The 15,258-nt window shown below is 39.6% G+C and overlaps 1 protein-coding gene across 6 annotated transcripts in view; it reads left to right on the top strand.

Moving 5' to 3' along the window:
* The window catches only part of CCDC152 (coiled-coil domain containing 152), a 55,384-nt gene that overhangs the window by 4,639 nt on the left and 35,487 nt on the right, over positions 1–15,258 (top strand). For 2 of the 6 annotated variants that reach the window (XM_064596750.1, XM_064596745.1), the window contains exons 2-3: positions 873–1,018; positions 1,129–1,307. The exons of 3 other annotated variants lie outside the window; for them this stretch is intronic. The gene's annotated coding sequence lies outside the window, so the exon portion shown is untranslated. The remainder of the gene's footprint in view (positions 1–872; positions 1,019–1,128; positions 1,308–15,258) is intronic. One more of the 6 variants, XM_064596746.1, reaches the window with a different exon arrangement.

Below are 15,258 nucleotides of genomic sequence, written 5' to 3'. Positions count from 1 at the left end.
AGACTGAGGGACAGGAAGCATGCAGGAAGAGAAGCTGTAGGTTTGAACCATCTGTTCATGCAAATTCCTTGTGCATCCAGTGGCCGCTCAAACCCACACTTAGACCCCTTCCCCTTGATGATGGATTGCTGCTGCACCCTCCCAAACTGAAAACATGATGAGCTAGTTAACACATAGCTCCTGACTGGTGCCTTAGTTCCATGGCCATTTGATGGCCTGTGGTCAGGCATTCAGACTCTGCCAGGATCCAGTATCAAACCAGGAACTGTTTCTCAAAAAATAGAGGACAACAGAGAACATGATTGGCTCCAAAACCCTAGGGATCTGTATGTGATTCTCCTCCTAGCACTATTGAGAAACTCCATGCAGCATCTCTATTTGCCACAGAACCTTTGAGCATTGTTGAATCTGCTGTGCCACAACTCTCGGGGGGCAGGGCTGCAGAAGCGCCTTTTCTTACTCCGGACCCACTAAGATCCAGCGGCCATATGCGTTACTTAAAAATGTTTCAGAACAGCACATTCAAATGTAATACATACTGTCTCCAAAATCCAAAGAATCCTGCCAAGCATTTTTCATGCTCACAGTTCAAGGTGCAATAGCTAGTTTTATACTTTGAAAGGGATAGTTTGACATATTCCAGACCACTGACCCCCTCCCTCCAAATCACTTATATTCTTAGACCATCCAGGCTAAAGAACAATACAAAGTAATATGGAGCAGGTAAGGGGCAAAGAGCCTTCTTCTAACACACATTTTAGTCCTGAGACTATTCTTTGGCTTCTTGACACCATGAATGATTATTTGATGTCTTCATATATCTTTTACGGATTCCTTCCTTCTTATCTTACTTTACTGGTCCTTTATTTTAGTTAAAACTCTTGGTTACAAATAACAGAAACCAAAGGCTGTCTAAAGAAAAAAGGGGAATTTATCTATGAAGGCACGGTGGTATCTCAGAAAATCCAGGAAGAGGAATGAAGAGCCTCATGATGAATTGAAATGAGAAATTGAAAAGGTGTCAAAATCCTGAAAGAAACTTCACTCCATCATTCGGTTTCACTCTCTCGCTCTCTCTTTCTCTTTCTCTCCCCCACTCCCCTGAAAACTTGGCTTTCTGTTCCCCAGTGCATTTGGAAGTAAGAAGGCAGCCTCCACACAGCTCCTTGGTTGATATCACTTCCTTTCCAGCCAGACCAAAAGAATAACTGATGATGTTTGAATTTCCATTTTAAACATCAGGAGGAGAATGGACTTTGCCCAGTTTGGGTTCGATTTCCACATTCATCCATGTGTTAATATGTCAGGTTTGGTGTTTTTTTGTTTTGTTTTGTTTCTGGAAGAAGGGGTCACATACCATAATCAGGGATGCTGAAATTTTCAGAGAAAGGGGGTTGGGTTGACATCAAACAAAACTATCTACTAGAATTATTTTCCCTCAGTGAAGAAGTTTCTTTCATTCTAGATTTTCATATTTTTTTCTTTATTTTCCTCATTGCCTTTTGATATTAAACAAACATCTATGCCTAGCTTCTTTTAAATTTACTACATTCTGAATTGACCTTTTGAGATTTACAGAAGGAATTTGTTTTTGGAAGAGCAAGTGATTACTAGGGTCAACATATGGAAAGTGGAATTAGCCACTAGCCAAGTTTGGGCAACTGGTCCCGGACCACCAGTCTAGAAGACAGAATCCAGCCAGTTTTCTCTGGTGGTGCAGCCGAAGGGCATTGATCAAAGCATGTTTTTGTTGTTTACATCTGTTCCACTTTAGTTGACTGAAGCATATGATAAAATGGGCTTTTTTCTGATTAACTTTCCAGAAGTTAAATTCTTTACTTAAGAATAATCTTAATTTATGTGGTTGAATTTACAACAGCAAATTCTTCACCTACCAAATGTTCCACATCACTACTTAGTGTGGCAAGAAAAAAGTTTCAGAAGGAATCGTAGCTCTTACAGAATCAGCATAGTGACACATAAAAATCTAAGGAAAAGTGGGTGACTCTTGGCTAAATGTTGAGCAGAAAATAAACATTTTGATAGTTTGGGTGCATGTGAGGGAATTGGAGTGTTTTTGCTGTCATCTCATCTTTGAAGAGCATATATCTGAGAGGTAAGATGTAATCACGGAGGAGAAGGATGAAAAAATCTGACCCGGGGACTGACTAACACCTCTTGCACATGCTGCGAAATCTGGATGGTTTGAATCTCTGAGTACCCAAAGCAGTGGCTGATGCCAGGTAATTCAGCCTTTGGGGGCAAGAACTCCTAAACTACAGTACATGGGAATATTTTTATGATCTTTCACCTGTATTTTTGTAACTGTAAGTTCTTATTGCAATTAAATGATGGCATAGCTTAATACATGTCTTGTAATTACTAACTTGGATATTTTCATTCACCTTAGAGGGTAACTGAGTTTTGTAGTCCTACTACTACTGTAGTAGTTTACAGTCTAAAAGTTTAAATTTTTAAAATGTCAACCAAATATTAAGGCAAAATTAGCATAACATCTTACACATGGACATTAATTGCATTTGTTTACTAACTTTAGCCAAGTGTTTTCACAGAAAGTTTATTTTCTACTTACTTATGAGGTACATAAAAGAGGAATTATGCTCCTATCAGATTCGAGTCAGAATCTTAATGAACTTGCCTAGAGCCTCACAACTAGTTAGAATATCTGGTACTACACTCACAACTTCTCACTAAAAGTTCTGTGTCCTTTACTCATTTAAACTGTATGGACTTATTCAGACTGAGACTGAAAAAATTATGACTATCCTATTTATAACAACAATCAAATGTGAATGTATACAGAAAAATATGTGATTTCATTGGTCTCTGTTCTGATTTTAAATTTATAGGTCCTCGTTCTTTTTCTTTCTAAGCAGAATATTCCATATCTTAGTAATGCTATTAATAAAATAACACTGATAAAATAAATTGGGAAATTTGACTTTGTTCTTTGGAATAACTTAAATAAAAAAGAGCTTCTTTAAAGTTTTGATAGATCTTGATCCAGTGCATTTATGGAAATAGATTGCTAACAAATTTTTCAATTTCTTGTACTTCATTGGACTCTTAATCAGTGTCTATTGTCTGTGCTTTTCCAGTATTTTATCTAAATCTCTAAATTGGTCATGAATTATATCAAATTTATTTAGTTGCAGCTATATTCTTTCTCATTTGATTGATATTTGTGTTTTCTTTCTCTTTTTTCATCATTGAACACATCAGATGTTTGTCTATTTTACTGCCCATTTCAAATATTCATTCTGGGTTTTATTAACAATTTTAATTGTTGAAAAACTCCTAGAAGAAAAAAGTGGAAAAAACTTGCCTGGCATGGATCTTGGCAATAATTTTTTGGATCTGACATCAAAAGCACAGGGACAAAAGTAAAAATAGACAAGTGGGATTATATCAAAATTAAAAGCTTCTGCATGGCAAAGAAAAAAATCAACAAAATGAAAAAGCAGCCTAAAGAATAGGAATAGATATTTGCAAACCATGTATCCAATAAGGCATTAATACTCTCATATATTGAGAGTATATTCCTCATATGTAAGGAACTCATACAACTCAATAACTCATACAACTCAATAACAAAAATAAAATTAACCCAATTAAAACACTGGCAAAGAGGGAATCTCATGTCTATGTGGATTCCCCCTATATAGGCCTATTACACAAACAAACAAACATGAGCAAACATCCTAAATAGATACTTCTCAAAAGAAGAAATTCAAATAGTAAGAGGCATTTGAAAAAGTTCTCAACATCTTTCATCACCAGGGAAATGCAAATCAAAACCACAGTGAGATACCACCTCACACCTGCTAGGATGGCTATTATCCAAAAGACAAATGATAACAAGTGTTGGCAAGGATGTGGAGAAAAGAAACCCCTGTTCTTTGTTGGTGAGAATATAAATTGGTGCAGCCACTATGAAAAACAGTATGGAGGCTCCTCAAAATATTAAAAATAGAACTGCCATATAACCTAGCAATTCCACTTCTGTATTTGAAAGGAATTGAAAACAGGATCACAAAGAGAGATCTGCACTCCCGTGTTCATTGCATCATTATTCACAATAACCAAGATATGAAAACAACCTAAGTGTTCATCAATGGACAAACGGCTAAAGAAAATATGAGACATACACACACACACACACACACGAATATTATTCAGCCTTAAAACAAAGAAAATCTGCCATTTGTATCAATATGGATGGAGCTAGAAGAAGTTACACTAAGCAAAATAAGAGAAATATTGCATGATCTCACTTATATATATAATCTAAAATAGTCAAACTCACAAAAGCACAGAGGCTAAGGGGTTGGGGAGAGGGGGAAACAGGTTGATATAGGTTAAAGGGTACAAAGTTTCAGTTTTGCAAGAGGAATAATTTCTGGAGATCTAATGTACCACATAGTGATGATAGTTAATAATACTGTATTATATACTTGTCGTTTGCTAAGAGGATATATCCTGAATTAAATCTCTACCTCCCACTCCCCACACACAAAATGGTAACTATGGAGAGATAATAAGGTATGTTAATTAGCTTAATTGTGATGATCATTCCACAATGTTATGTATATCAAACATCAATTTGTATGTCTTAAATGTACACAATTTTGGGGAGCACCTAGGTGGCTCAGTTGGTTAAGTGTCCAACTCTTGATTCCTGCTCAGGTCATGATCTAAGGGTTGTGAGATCAATCCCTGTGTCAGGCCTTGCACTGGGTGTGGAGCCTGATTAAGATTCTCTCTCTCTCCCTCTCCGTCTGCTCCTCCCCCCCACACACATGCTTGGGATCTCACTCTCACTCAAAACAATTTTTTTAATTAAATTGAATGTATACAATTTTTATATGTGAATTATATCTCAGAAAACTGTTAAAAAATAAAATAAGTTATTTCAAGGAATCCTGGTCAGGTATGTGTTCCCTAGGAATGCAAACACCAGCTATTTTTTTTTAAAGCATTCTTTTTTTTTTTAAAGATTTTATTTATTTATTTGAGAAAGAGAGAGAATGAGAGAGAGAGAGCATGAGAGGGGGAAGGGTCAGAGGGAGAAGCAAACTCCCCACTGAGCAGAGAGCCTGATGCAGGACTCAATCCGGGACTCCAGGATCATGACCTGAGCCAAAGGCAGTCGCTCAACCAACTGAGCCACCCCGGTGCCCCAACACCAGCTATTTTTGAGAAAGGATAGAAACGAACCAATGAAAAGAACTGAAAGTCCTGGCAATGTGATTCTGACATCACACATGACACTTAACCAACTGAGCCACACAGGCACCCCGAAAATTCATATTTTTAAAGGATATAAAATGTTCATAATACAAGAAAAATGGAGGGTATAAAGCAATATAGTCAGTATGGTCTAAATTTGATATAATGCACACATGTAATATATACACAAGTACTTGTGTATATTATATAACGTATGTTTATGTTATATGGCAGATTTATGGTATATACATCAAAATATTAATAATGATTATCTCTGGCAAGTGGGAATATGGGTGTTTAAATTTTCTTATTTTTACTTTGATGTAATTTCCTGCATTGTCTATAATCAAGATTTATTATTTTAGGGTCATAGAATAATATGTATATATTTTAAATTTTCTACTGAAACATATTCTACCATATAACTCTTACTCCCAAAAATCAAAATGTAGGGAAATGAACATGAGAGTTCTAGCTTGTGGTTTTTTCTCAATCAAGGTTTTCATATTTTGTTGTTCCTATTATTTAACTTTCTTTGAAATTTTATATGCACAAACTTATTTGAAATATTGGCCTCATTCATATGAGTAGTGCTTTGAAGAGGAAAACCCAAATTATTGCAGAATTTAGGATTTTTCCAGCAATTTCAATTATTGGGATTGCTCAGAACAATCATTGGCACACAAATCTATAATTATTCACAACAGATGGGATATTTGTAAAATGAAAATGTCATCCATAGCCCTGCTTAGGAATGTGACTTGGAAGTCTCTGAAATACCCATTAACCTGTCCTCTTATTAATATCCTCCCTTCTACTACCTTAGGTCAGGCTTTCATTATCTCATGCCTTAGTCTCCCCTAGTTTGCATTAGATTAGGAAAGTTACCTTTCATCCAATTTGAAAAGGATCATTTCTGGAAAATGGCAATAAATGAAAAAAAATAGCCAAACTCCTTTCCATGGCAGATATGTTACACTCTCTCACGTTTCAAATAAGAGCAATATACTCAGCCTTCGCTGCCACTCCAAAATTTAGTGGCTTAACACAACAATCATTTATTAGCTGGCAGGTTGGTGGGTTGGCCATTTGGGCTGGGCCCAGCTGGGCAGTTTTTCTGCCTGTCTCAGCTAAGCTCATTCACTCATCAGCTGTCAGTTGATGGCTTGGCTTGGGCTGGATGGTCTAGGATGGACACACCTGTTGGCATTTGGTGGGCTGTCGGCCAGAGAGGCTCTTCCACAGGGCCTCTACAACAGGGTAGTTCAGTCTTGCTTATGTGGGAGTAGTGAAAAAAAAAATGAGTGAAAGGTACAAAGCCTCCTGAGGACTAGGCTCAAAATCTCACAACATCTCTTCTGCAATCTAAATTCAAGGGATGAAGACACAGACCCACCTCTTGAGGGCAGGAGCCATAGGAATCTTTGGCCATCTTTAATCTACCACATTATGTGATGACTCTTAATACATACATTAAAAAAGTAAAGTTTCAAATGACAAAACAAAAACAATTTAATAATGAGTTTGATGTCCTTTATTCAAAGAAAAACAATCCATGGATTGGGAGAGTACCGTGCCTTCCAAGCAGTGAAGCACTCTTCCCAAGGGATTTTGGGCAAGCTTGAGTTTTATAGAGTCTTAGAAGAAGCAACATGGAAGCAAAGCAGGATTGGCTAGGAGGTCAGAGATTTCCTTATAAGGCCAGCAGATCGCATTTTCTAGAGTAAGGTAAGCTAGCTAAAGCTGGGTTGGAGGACTGTGGTTAGTGTATGTTAGGTTTCCTGGACAGATGTTTCTTGTAAAAGCAGGCTGAGTTAGGTTCAGATTTGTGACATGAGCTGGGCCACTAGGGCTGTCTCCATTTTGTGGGTCTCAACATACAAATTAACTTTATTAGAAGCAAAGAAAGTCACATTCTTAGCTACAGAGTCAGAGTCCAATGGTGACTCAACAGTAACTCTTATTAACTCTTATATTTCCTCAGAGGCATTCTTCTGGTGATCTCTCTCCTCTAATCATCCCACCCTATTTCTGTGGCTCTGATGCTCTTTTTCTATATTCCACCTTTTACTTCCTGACACAGTCTAAGAAGGTTCTGATTTGGTCGGGTAGTCTCAATCCATATAGAGCATACCTACCAGGCAGGTCACACTAGATCACCTCCAGAGGGCACCGGCTGCTTAAAGATTTCTGAGGAGAGGAGCGTCAGCAAGAACTCCTTGCAAAGAAAGCCAGGATCACCTGTTCATATCATGCTTTCCCTTATTCAGCCTGAACAATTCTAAGCCATCCTTCTAGAATAGGCTGAAACGTACAAGAATGATCTTCACTGGGGCACCTGGGTGGCTCAGTCGTTAAGCGTCTGCCTTCGGCTCAGGTCATGATCTCAGAGTCCTGGGATCGAGCCTCACATTGGGTTCCCTGCTCTGCGGGAAGCCTGCTTCTCCCTCTCCCACTCCCCCTGCTTGTGTTCCCTCTCTTGCTGTCTCTCTCTGTCAAATACATAAATAAAATCTTTTTTAAAAAATTGATCTTCATTGTAAAGCTTCCCAGCATCCATAGGCAGAATCAGTGTGTTCCTCCACTGTGGTCTTATGGTTATCTCAATTTCTGGACTAGTTACATTTTATAGTAATGTAGTGGACCGAGCTCTGGGAAGGGTGGGCAAGGTTGTAGAAACATTTCTGCTAAGTAAAATGGGCTCAGATTGAAATTTTCTGGAAAGCTACCTCTTGGGGAGTTTACTTCTAATGGCCTAAAAGTCTAGTATTGACTCAGGTTCTTTCCTGAGAAAGAAAAACTTTCCATAGTTTTTGTAATGCTGATAGAAGGCAAGTCCTATTACACTGTTAAATGAATTAAACAAGGAGGCCATTGGACTGAGGAGGCTCTAATGTCATGGAGGGTTTTTTTTAAGATTTATTTATTCATTAGAGAGAGAGAGAGAGAGCATGAGTGGGAGGGGCAGAGAGAGAGAAGGAGAGAATCCCACGACCCTGAGATCACAACCTGAGCCAAAAACCAAGAGTCTGATGCTTAACTGTCTGGGCCACCCAGGTGACCCACCATGGAGGTTTATGTCAGCAAACCAAAACCTAAGGCTATAAATTCCTCAAGGTTATGATATCAAACCCTAAGGACAACTGATCACAAACAACCAGTTAGGCTCTAAGCTATATTCCGTCAATAATTTCCTTGCTTTGCTTCCACCTATTCTCTATAAAAAATCCCTCCCCAGATCCTGTTGCTGGAGCCCTTCTAACCACTTCCAGTTTGGTACTGCCTATTCAAATCAGTTTTTGCTCAAATAAACTCTTAACATTTTTAATATGCCTCAGTTTTTTAACACCACCAAAGTAACCTCAGAAGTTCGTTGATTGCCTAAGGTCACACAAGGGCAAAGACTTGCATCTCAATGAGATGTATTTCTGAGTGGTTCTCAAATGGGCTCAACCAAAAGATGACATTTCATGGTCTTCTGTTCTATTTCTCTACCATTCTCTCACTAACATTTCTACTGAGTCTGGAATGATGGGCTATTTCCTTTCAGATCCGTTTCAGAAATGTAATTCATTGACTTGTAGATGACTCATTACAAACGATGAATTTCAGTTTTAGTTGTTGAACAAGAATTTACTAAAAAATAAAACAAACAGGCATTTTTTTCAAATTTGTATTTAAATTCTAGTTAGTTAACATACAGTGTAATATTGGTTTTAAGAGTAGAATTTAGTGGTTCATCACTTCCATAGAACACCAGTGCTCATCATAACAAGTGCCCTCCTTAATGCCCATCACCCATCTAGTTCATCCCCCACCAACCTCCCTCCATCAACCCTCAGTTTGTTCTCTATAGTTGAGTCTCTAATGGTTTGTTTCCCTCTCTCTTCCCCCCTCCTTCCCCTATGTTCATCTGTCTTATTTCCTAAATTCCACATATGAGTGAAATCATATGGTATTTGTCTTTCTCTAACTTATTTCACTTAGCATAATACTCTCTAGCTCTATCCATGTTGTTGCAAAAGGCAAGGTTTCATTCTTTTTGATGGCTGAGTAGTATTCCATTGTATATATATATACCACCTCTTCTTTATCCATTTATCAGTTGATGGATGCAGGTTCTTTCCATAGTTTGGTTATTGTTGATGGTGCTGCTATAAACATGTACCCCTTCGAATCTGTATTTTTGTATCCTTTGGGTAAATACTAGTAGTACAATTGCTGGGTCATAGGGTAGTTCTATTTTTAACTTTTTGAGGAACCTCCATACTGTTTTCCATAGTGGGGCAGATAGGCATTTATTTGGGTAATTAAGGAGACACAGATTCAGGTAGAAACCTGACTTGCTATCTGAGGAGGTGGGGTTATAAAGGCCAAGGGTTACAAGTGTAGTCCTTAATCATGTCCCTTATGCAAAACAGGGATTGAAAGCAGGTAAACTGGGCACGGCTGAGTTAATATGCAAATGAGAGATTGAAACTTGTCCAATCACATTGGCTCCTTTCAAAGTGAAGAACGCAAATGATTCAGGTGTCATGCTGAGGAGGGAGTTAAGCCCAGGCTGAGGGCTTGCAGCTGGCAAAAATTCAAGGTTCCTCCAATCAGGAGGTGCATAAATTTCTCCTCCCTTACCACCTCGCCTCTGACCCCATTTTAAAAGAGACTCTCTTAGCTAGGCTTGCTTGCTCTGTTTTGAAATCTCTTTTTACATAATAGGGTAACTTTGCTAGAGTCAGAAAATCCATTTTTAGACTGTTAATATTATTGAGGAGGAAAATTTTCCCTTCTACTTTTCAAAGCTATGTGGTCTGGTCTAAGAGTTAAATCGACATGAGACAGAATACTAGAAGAAAAACTACTTAAATTATGTTTGTACATACAGGAGGCCTGCAAAATGAGCCAGATAATTGAAGCTTATATACCTTAGAGGGGCCTGGGCCTTCAAAGTGGAGGGAAGGCAACTTATGGGAAGATGAAAAGAGGAAATGTTTGTTCAAGGTTTACTCTGCCAGCTAGATAAGTCAGAGGAAGTTACTGCTGGTAATAGCTCTCTTCCTGGTACAGGCCCCCTCTCTGATGTAAAATTACCCTTACAAAAAGGGCAACTTCTCTGTTTGCAGAGTTTCTCCTGTGTCTGTGGTTTCTCAAAGTATTCAGCTCAAAATAATCTATACGCCAAAGAGTACTATGCATCACATAATGCCTTGTGTTATTGCAGCTTTTATCAGGATTTTTGGGTAGACATCCATCTCGGCTGTATTCTAATTAGTTGGCCTTATTTAAAAGGAGTTTATTGGGCAATGTTTAATTTTGCTTGATAATTTCCAAAATTATAATGGGCTAAATCTCTAAAGATATGGCTGCAAATGGTGGAAGCCAAAAAGCTAACTCTCTTGGTTTGTTACTACCTTTCTATGCAGAATGGAGGCCCCCCTACCTACACTCACCCCCAGACAGGAATTTTACTGATTTGTTCTAACTCTGATACTCGCTGATGAGGGAGCAGAAGGCAAGCTGAGGACAAAACACAAGCTCATACCCCGAAATCACACCCCCCCACACCCCCCCGCCACTCCCAGGTGGGATCTGTGACCTCCCTCAGGCACTCCTGGCCGCCCTAAAGCAAAGGGAAGGAAAAACAAAGGGTTAACTGAACAGAGATCACAGTCCTGCAGGACAGGAGTCTCCCTCAGTTTACAAATGTCTTAGTGACTTATAAGAAAAAAGCATTCTTGGGGCGCCTGGGTGGCTCAGATGGTTAAGCGTCTGCCTTCGGCTCAGGTCATGATCTCAGGGTCCTGGGATCGAGTCCCGCATCGGGCTTCCTGCTCCTTGGGAGCCTGCTTCTCCCTCTGCCTCTCTCTCTCTCTGTCTCTGTCTCTCATGAATAAATAAATAAAATCTTAAAAAAAAAAAAAAAAAAAGAAAAAAGCATTCTTATCAATAACCTAACTTCCAGAAGGAAATGTAGGTAAAATTAAAAGTCCTTATAACCTGCAGCCCATTGACAAATACTTGAGGCAGGCAGAGTCCAATGTTGCTCCAGGAAGCTCCCAACTGCTTCCTGTTAATGCCTTAGTAGAGGGGAAAACAACCTTAACTTGACAACGCAAGGCCTCAAGTATCTTGTAGGTCCTCTTTAGCGTATGAAAGTTCTTTTGAAAACCTCCCTTTTTCCTTACCTCCCCCAACTCCCAAGTATATAATCAGCCACCCCTCACAACCCCAGGGCAGCAGCTCTTTCTGCCCACCAGTCCTGTCCCCTGGCTTTAGTAAAACCACCATTTTGCACCACGGACGTCTCAAGAATTCTTTCTTGGTCATCGGCTCCAGACCTCACCCTACCAAACCTCACCTACATTCAAAAACTACATCACTCTCTATATCAAATAATGGTGTCAGCACTTATGAAGACCTCAGTTACACAATATCTAAGCCCTAAATATCCACTCTCTGACCTCCAAACACCCATTCCATTGCCAAGATTTAACCTCTACACACTCCTTGAATTTTGAATTTTCTCTTTTAAAAGTTCAGACTTTTATTGTCTGATTTCCCAAACTTCTCTTCCATAACCTCTGGTCTCACCAGATTTGTCTTTCTAAACTATAGATGGGATCATGCCAATCCTTTAGTTATAACGTGTCGCTGACCTCCCCCTGCCATCAAGGTAAAATTTATCCTCCTTAGCCTGATTTTTAAGGCCCATCACAAATGCCTGTGGCCCCAGACTGCTACAGAGTTTCCAGCTAGGCACTTCTAACTCCTGTCTCAACCTAGCCAATCCTTAATCAAAATTCTGAGCTTTAACTCTGGTCTGAAGATTTTGATGGCCTGTGTGGATTCTATTTTTAATGAAATGACTTAGTGGTCTTCTTACCCATGCCTTGTGTCCTGTATCAGCCTAAAGCCATCAAATCTGACCAACAGAAAGAACAAGGTTTCCTCCCCTGATCATAACAAAGAAATTTTTGAAATATCCAAATTCGCCTGGATCCTTTTGAACAGCTCACTGACACGATGGTTTCTGAGCTCATTTTAAAGAATAGTTTGCACTGCTTCATGGCTATAAAAGTGACTGTTAGTGATGAAGCTCTAGAGGGAACCGAATGCCCGCATTCCTCTCAGGAGGTTATGCAATGCTCTGAAGTAGTTGGGGGGGGGGGTGCTGTATCCCCTCCTCCTCGGCATCTCAAGCATCCCTGGCGCGCAGACTACTAAGCTTCCAAGCAAAACAAATACACAACAGCGGAGCGTGAAAAACGTAAAAAGCTGTGGGATGACAGTGCGGGAGTCAGAGGCACGGCCAACTTCATGGATACGCGCCCGTGTTGTAGCACATGGTCAAGCCCCTTGTAGAGAAGGGCCTACTCCTGGTTTAAGGCTCTGCTATTCTGTTCTGAAATTCTTATTTTTTTAACAGGGGCCCCACATTTTCATTTTGCACAAGGCCCCACAAATTATGTGGCCAGTTGTGGTCAAAAGATTTGAAGCCTGGCACTTTCAGCCACATTTAGCCTTTCCTATGGAAAGATTTGATGTTGAATTTTCTTCATCAACTTTCTTTTTAAATCCAGGTCCAGTCATAAAATCTCTCAACCCCATTTCCCCTAAAATTGGTTAGAAGATATTCTGCCAGCGTCCGCTTCATTTTAGCACTTGCTAACCCTAGGCAGTTGATTTTCTCTATTCCTTCAGTAAGCAAGAGGATCCAGTTGGGATTTAATTATCTCCATTTGTTTCTTGCGTGTTTATTTTCCCATTCTTCTCCCTGTTTTTGGCCAATATTATTTTCTAATATTTTACAACAGCTGTGATGGAATCAGCTTCATTTTTGAGAGCTGGTTTTGAGTGTTTGGCCTAAAGATCCAGGTGGAAAGGCTGGTGCCTTCAGCCCAGCAGCTTAGAGGTGCTTAACCCTTCAGCTGAGTCTGTGAGGCCATTGTAATTTAGGTTTCTATGGTAGTTCAGGTTCTTGAAGCTGAAATTAGTCGTGTTGGTTCTCAGCAGTATTTTATTTCCCACTGTTGTCTTATTTGTCACAGAACAAGGCTTTAAGAGGATTCAACATACTTTGGCAAATAAATAAGGCAGCTCCTGACCTTGTTTCAAGCGGAAATTGCCCAGTGGGCTTCAGACCAGCTGATGAAGGTGTCGAAGGAACTCATTATGACTCTAGATTCTCTCCTTAAAATTCTAACATAAATTCTGTAGGGATTACTAGTTCGACTTAAATGGAACTGGAAATTGCCTTTTTGCAGCAACATCAATTAAGAATTGGACACAAAGTCTTCATAACACATGCCATGTAGCAGAGGAAACAGTGACACTAAGCAGTTTGAGAATCATGCAATGCATATGATATGAAGCCAGTGGACAAATTGTTTCATAGGAGCTGTAAATGATATTCAAGTATATTTGTCTCCTTAAATCTCTTTAAACTATATATACAATCGGTGTATGATTAAATTGCTATTGATGCTTCTTGGTAAAGATGGGAGATAAGAAACAAATCACAGAATCCCATCACCCATAACCTAGCAAGATGAACAAAACATAGATAAAACCAGTGACAAAGTTCAACAACAACAAGAACCAAATAAGTGAAAAGCCATAACCCTAGATCATAAATTTTAAAAGATGACAGCCAAGAGAATAATACAGGCAGGTTAGGGAGGGCTCCTCTACTCACCCTCACCACCCACAGACATTACTGTTGAGTCAGAAAAGTCCTGACTTTATACCTTCTAACTATGGAGAGAAGTAGACTAAAGAAATACCTCCTCGGGGCACCTGGGTGGCTTAGTTGTTAAGCGTCTGCCTTCGGCTCAGGTCATGATCCTAGGGTCCTGGGATGGAGCCCCACATCGGGCTCACTGCTCAGCGGGAAGCCTGCTTCTCTTCTCCCACTCCCCCTGCTTGTGTTCCCTCTCTCGCTGTGTCTCTCTCTGTCAAATAAATAAAATCTTTAAAAAAAAAAAAAAAAGAAATACCTCCTCATGATGGGTGAAATGAACAAAGCGAAACACTTGGGCTGAGTCTCTGCTGAAACACAAGCTCTGGGCCTCCATGAACAACCTGAGAAAGAACCTATGTCATGAAGATATTCTCCAATGGAGTAGAATAAGTTCTTTATTAAAAGGAAAATTCCATTAGTGAAGATTGAACACAATCTCAGAGGAGATGGCTAAGCCCGTTTTTCCAATAAAGGCTGAAAACATCTTCATCAAAGTTGTTCCCACATTCTAGATACAGGAAAATGGTTAGAACTTAATTCCCAGTCTTCAACTATAATTCAGAGGCCAGATAGATTCGTGAACTAATTAAAGGCAAAATAGGAGATTTATATTTGAATGTATAATAGATATTACTAGAAATTACATCCCTTCAATCTCCATCAAGCTGAAAGCCTCTCTTAACCTGGTCATGAGATTCAAAGAGTGAAAAGTGCCTGTTGGGGATGGTCATGGAAAAGATGTGACTGCAGACTTACCCATGAGCTGGACCTGGGTACTCAGAGGCTCTTCATCCCCTCACTGTCCTTGAAAGTTCCATGTCATGTTGGGAACCCCTGCTCAGCAGGGAGTCTGAGTCTCCCTCTGACCCTCCCTCCTCTCATGTTCTCTCTTTCTCTCAAATAAATAAATAAATAAAATCTTTAAGAAGAAGAAGAAGAAGAAGAAAGTGGGCAGAGAAGGGACGAAGGGAATGAAATTTCCAAGGTACATTGCTGAAGGTGGAGGCTGTGTTTGCCTGGACCACCACAGCAAGACCAAATTAAGAGGAAGCCATCTGGGGCAGTGTTTGAGTGCCAATCTATCAGGAAATGTAACAAAATGAAGAAAACCACCCAGAACTCCTCTTCCAGACAACTATGTGGGATTAGAGGGAATCTTTTAATAATTTACTTGGGTTGGAATCTGAGAGCTCCTGAGAGTTGATCCCTAAGGAGATAGGATCAGGTTAGGAGAGTGACTGAAAATTTGGGGTCAGACTAGGAGTGTTTAG

Source organism: Mirounga angustirostris, unplaced genomic scaffold, assembly GCF_029215605.1.
Source record: "Mirounga angustirostris isolate CCGP_5_RB_7025 unplaced genomic scaffold, mMirAng1.0.hap1 SCAF_7, whole genome shotgun sequence".
Lineage (NCBI taxonomy): Eukaryota > Metazoa > Chordata > Mammalia > Carnivora > Phocidae > Mirounga > Mirounga angustirostris.
This window is presented reverse-complemented; position numbering and strand designations above follow the sequence as displayed.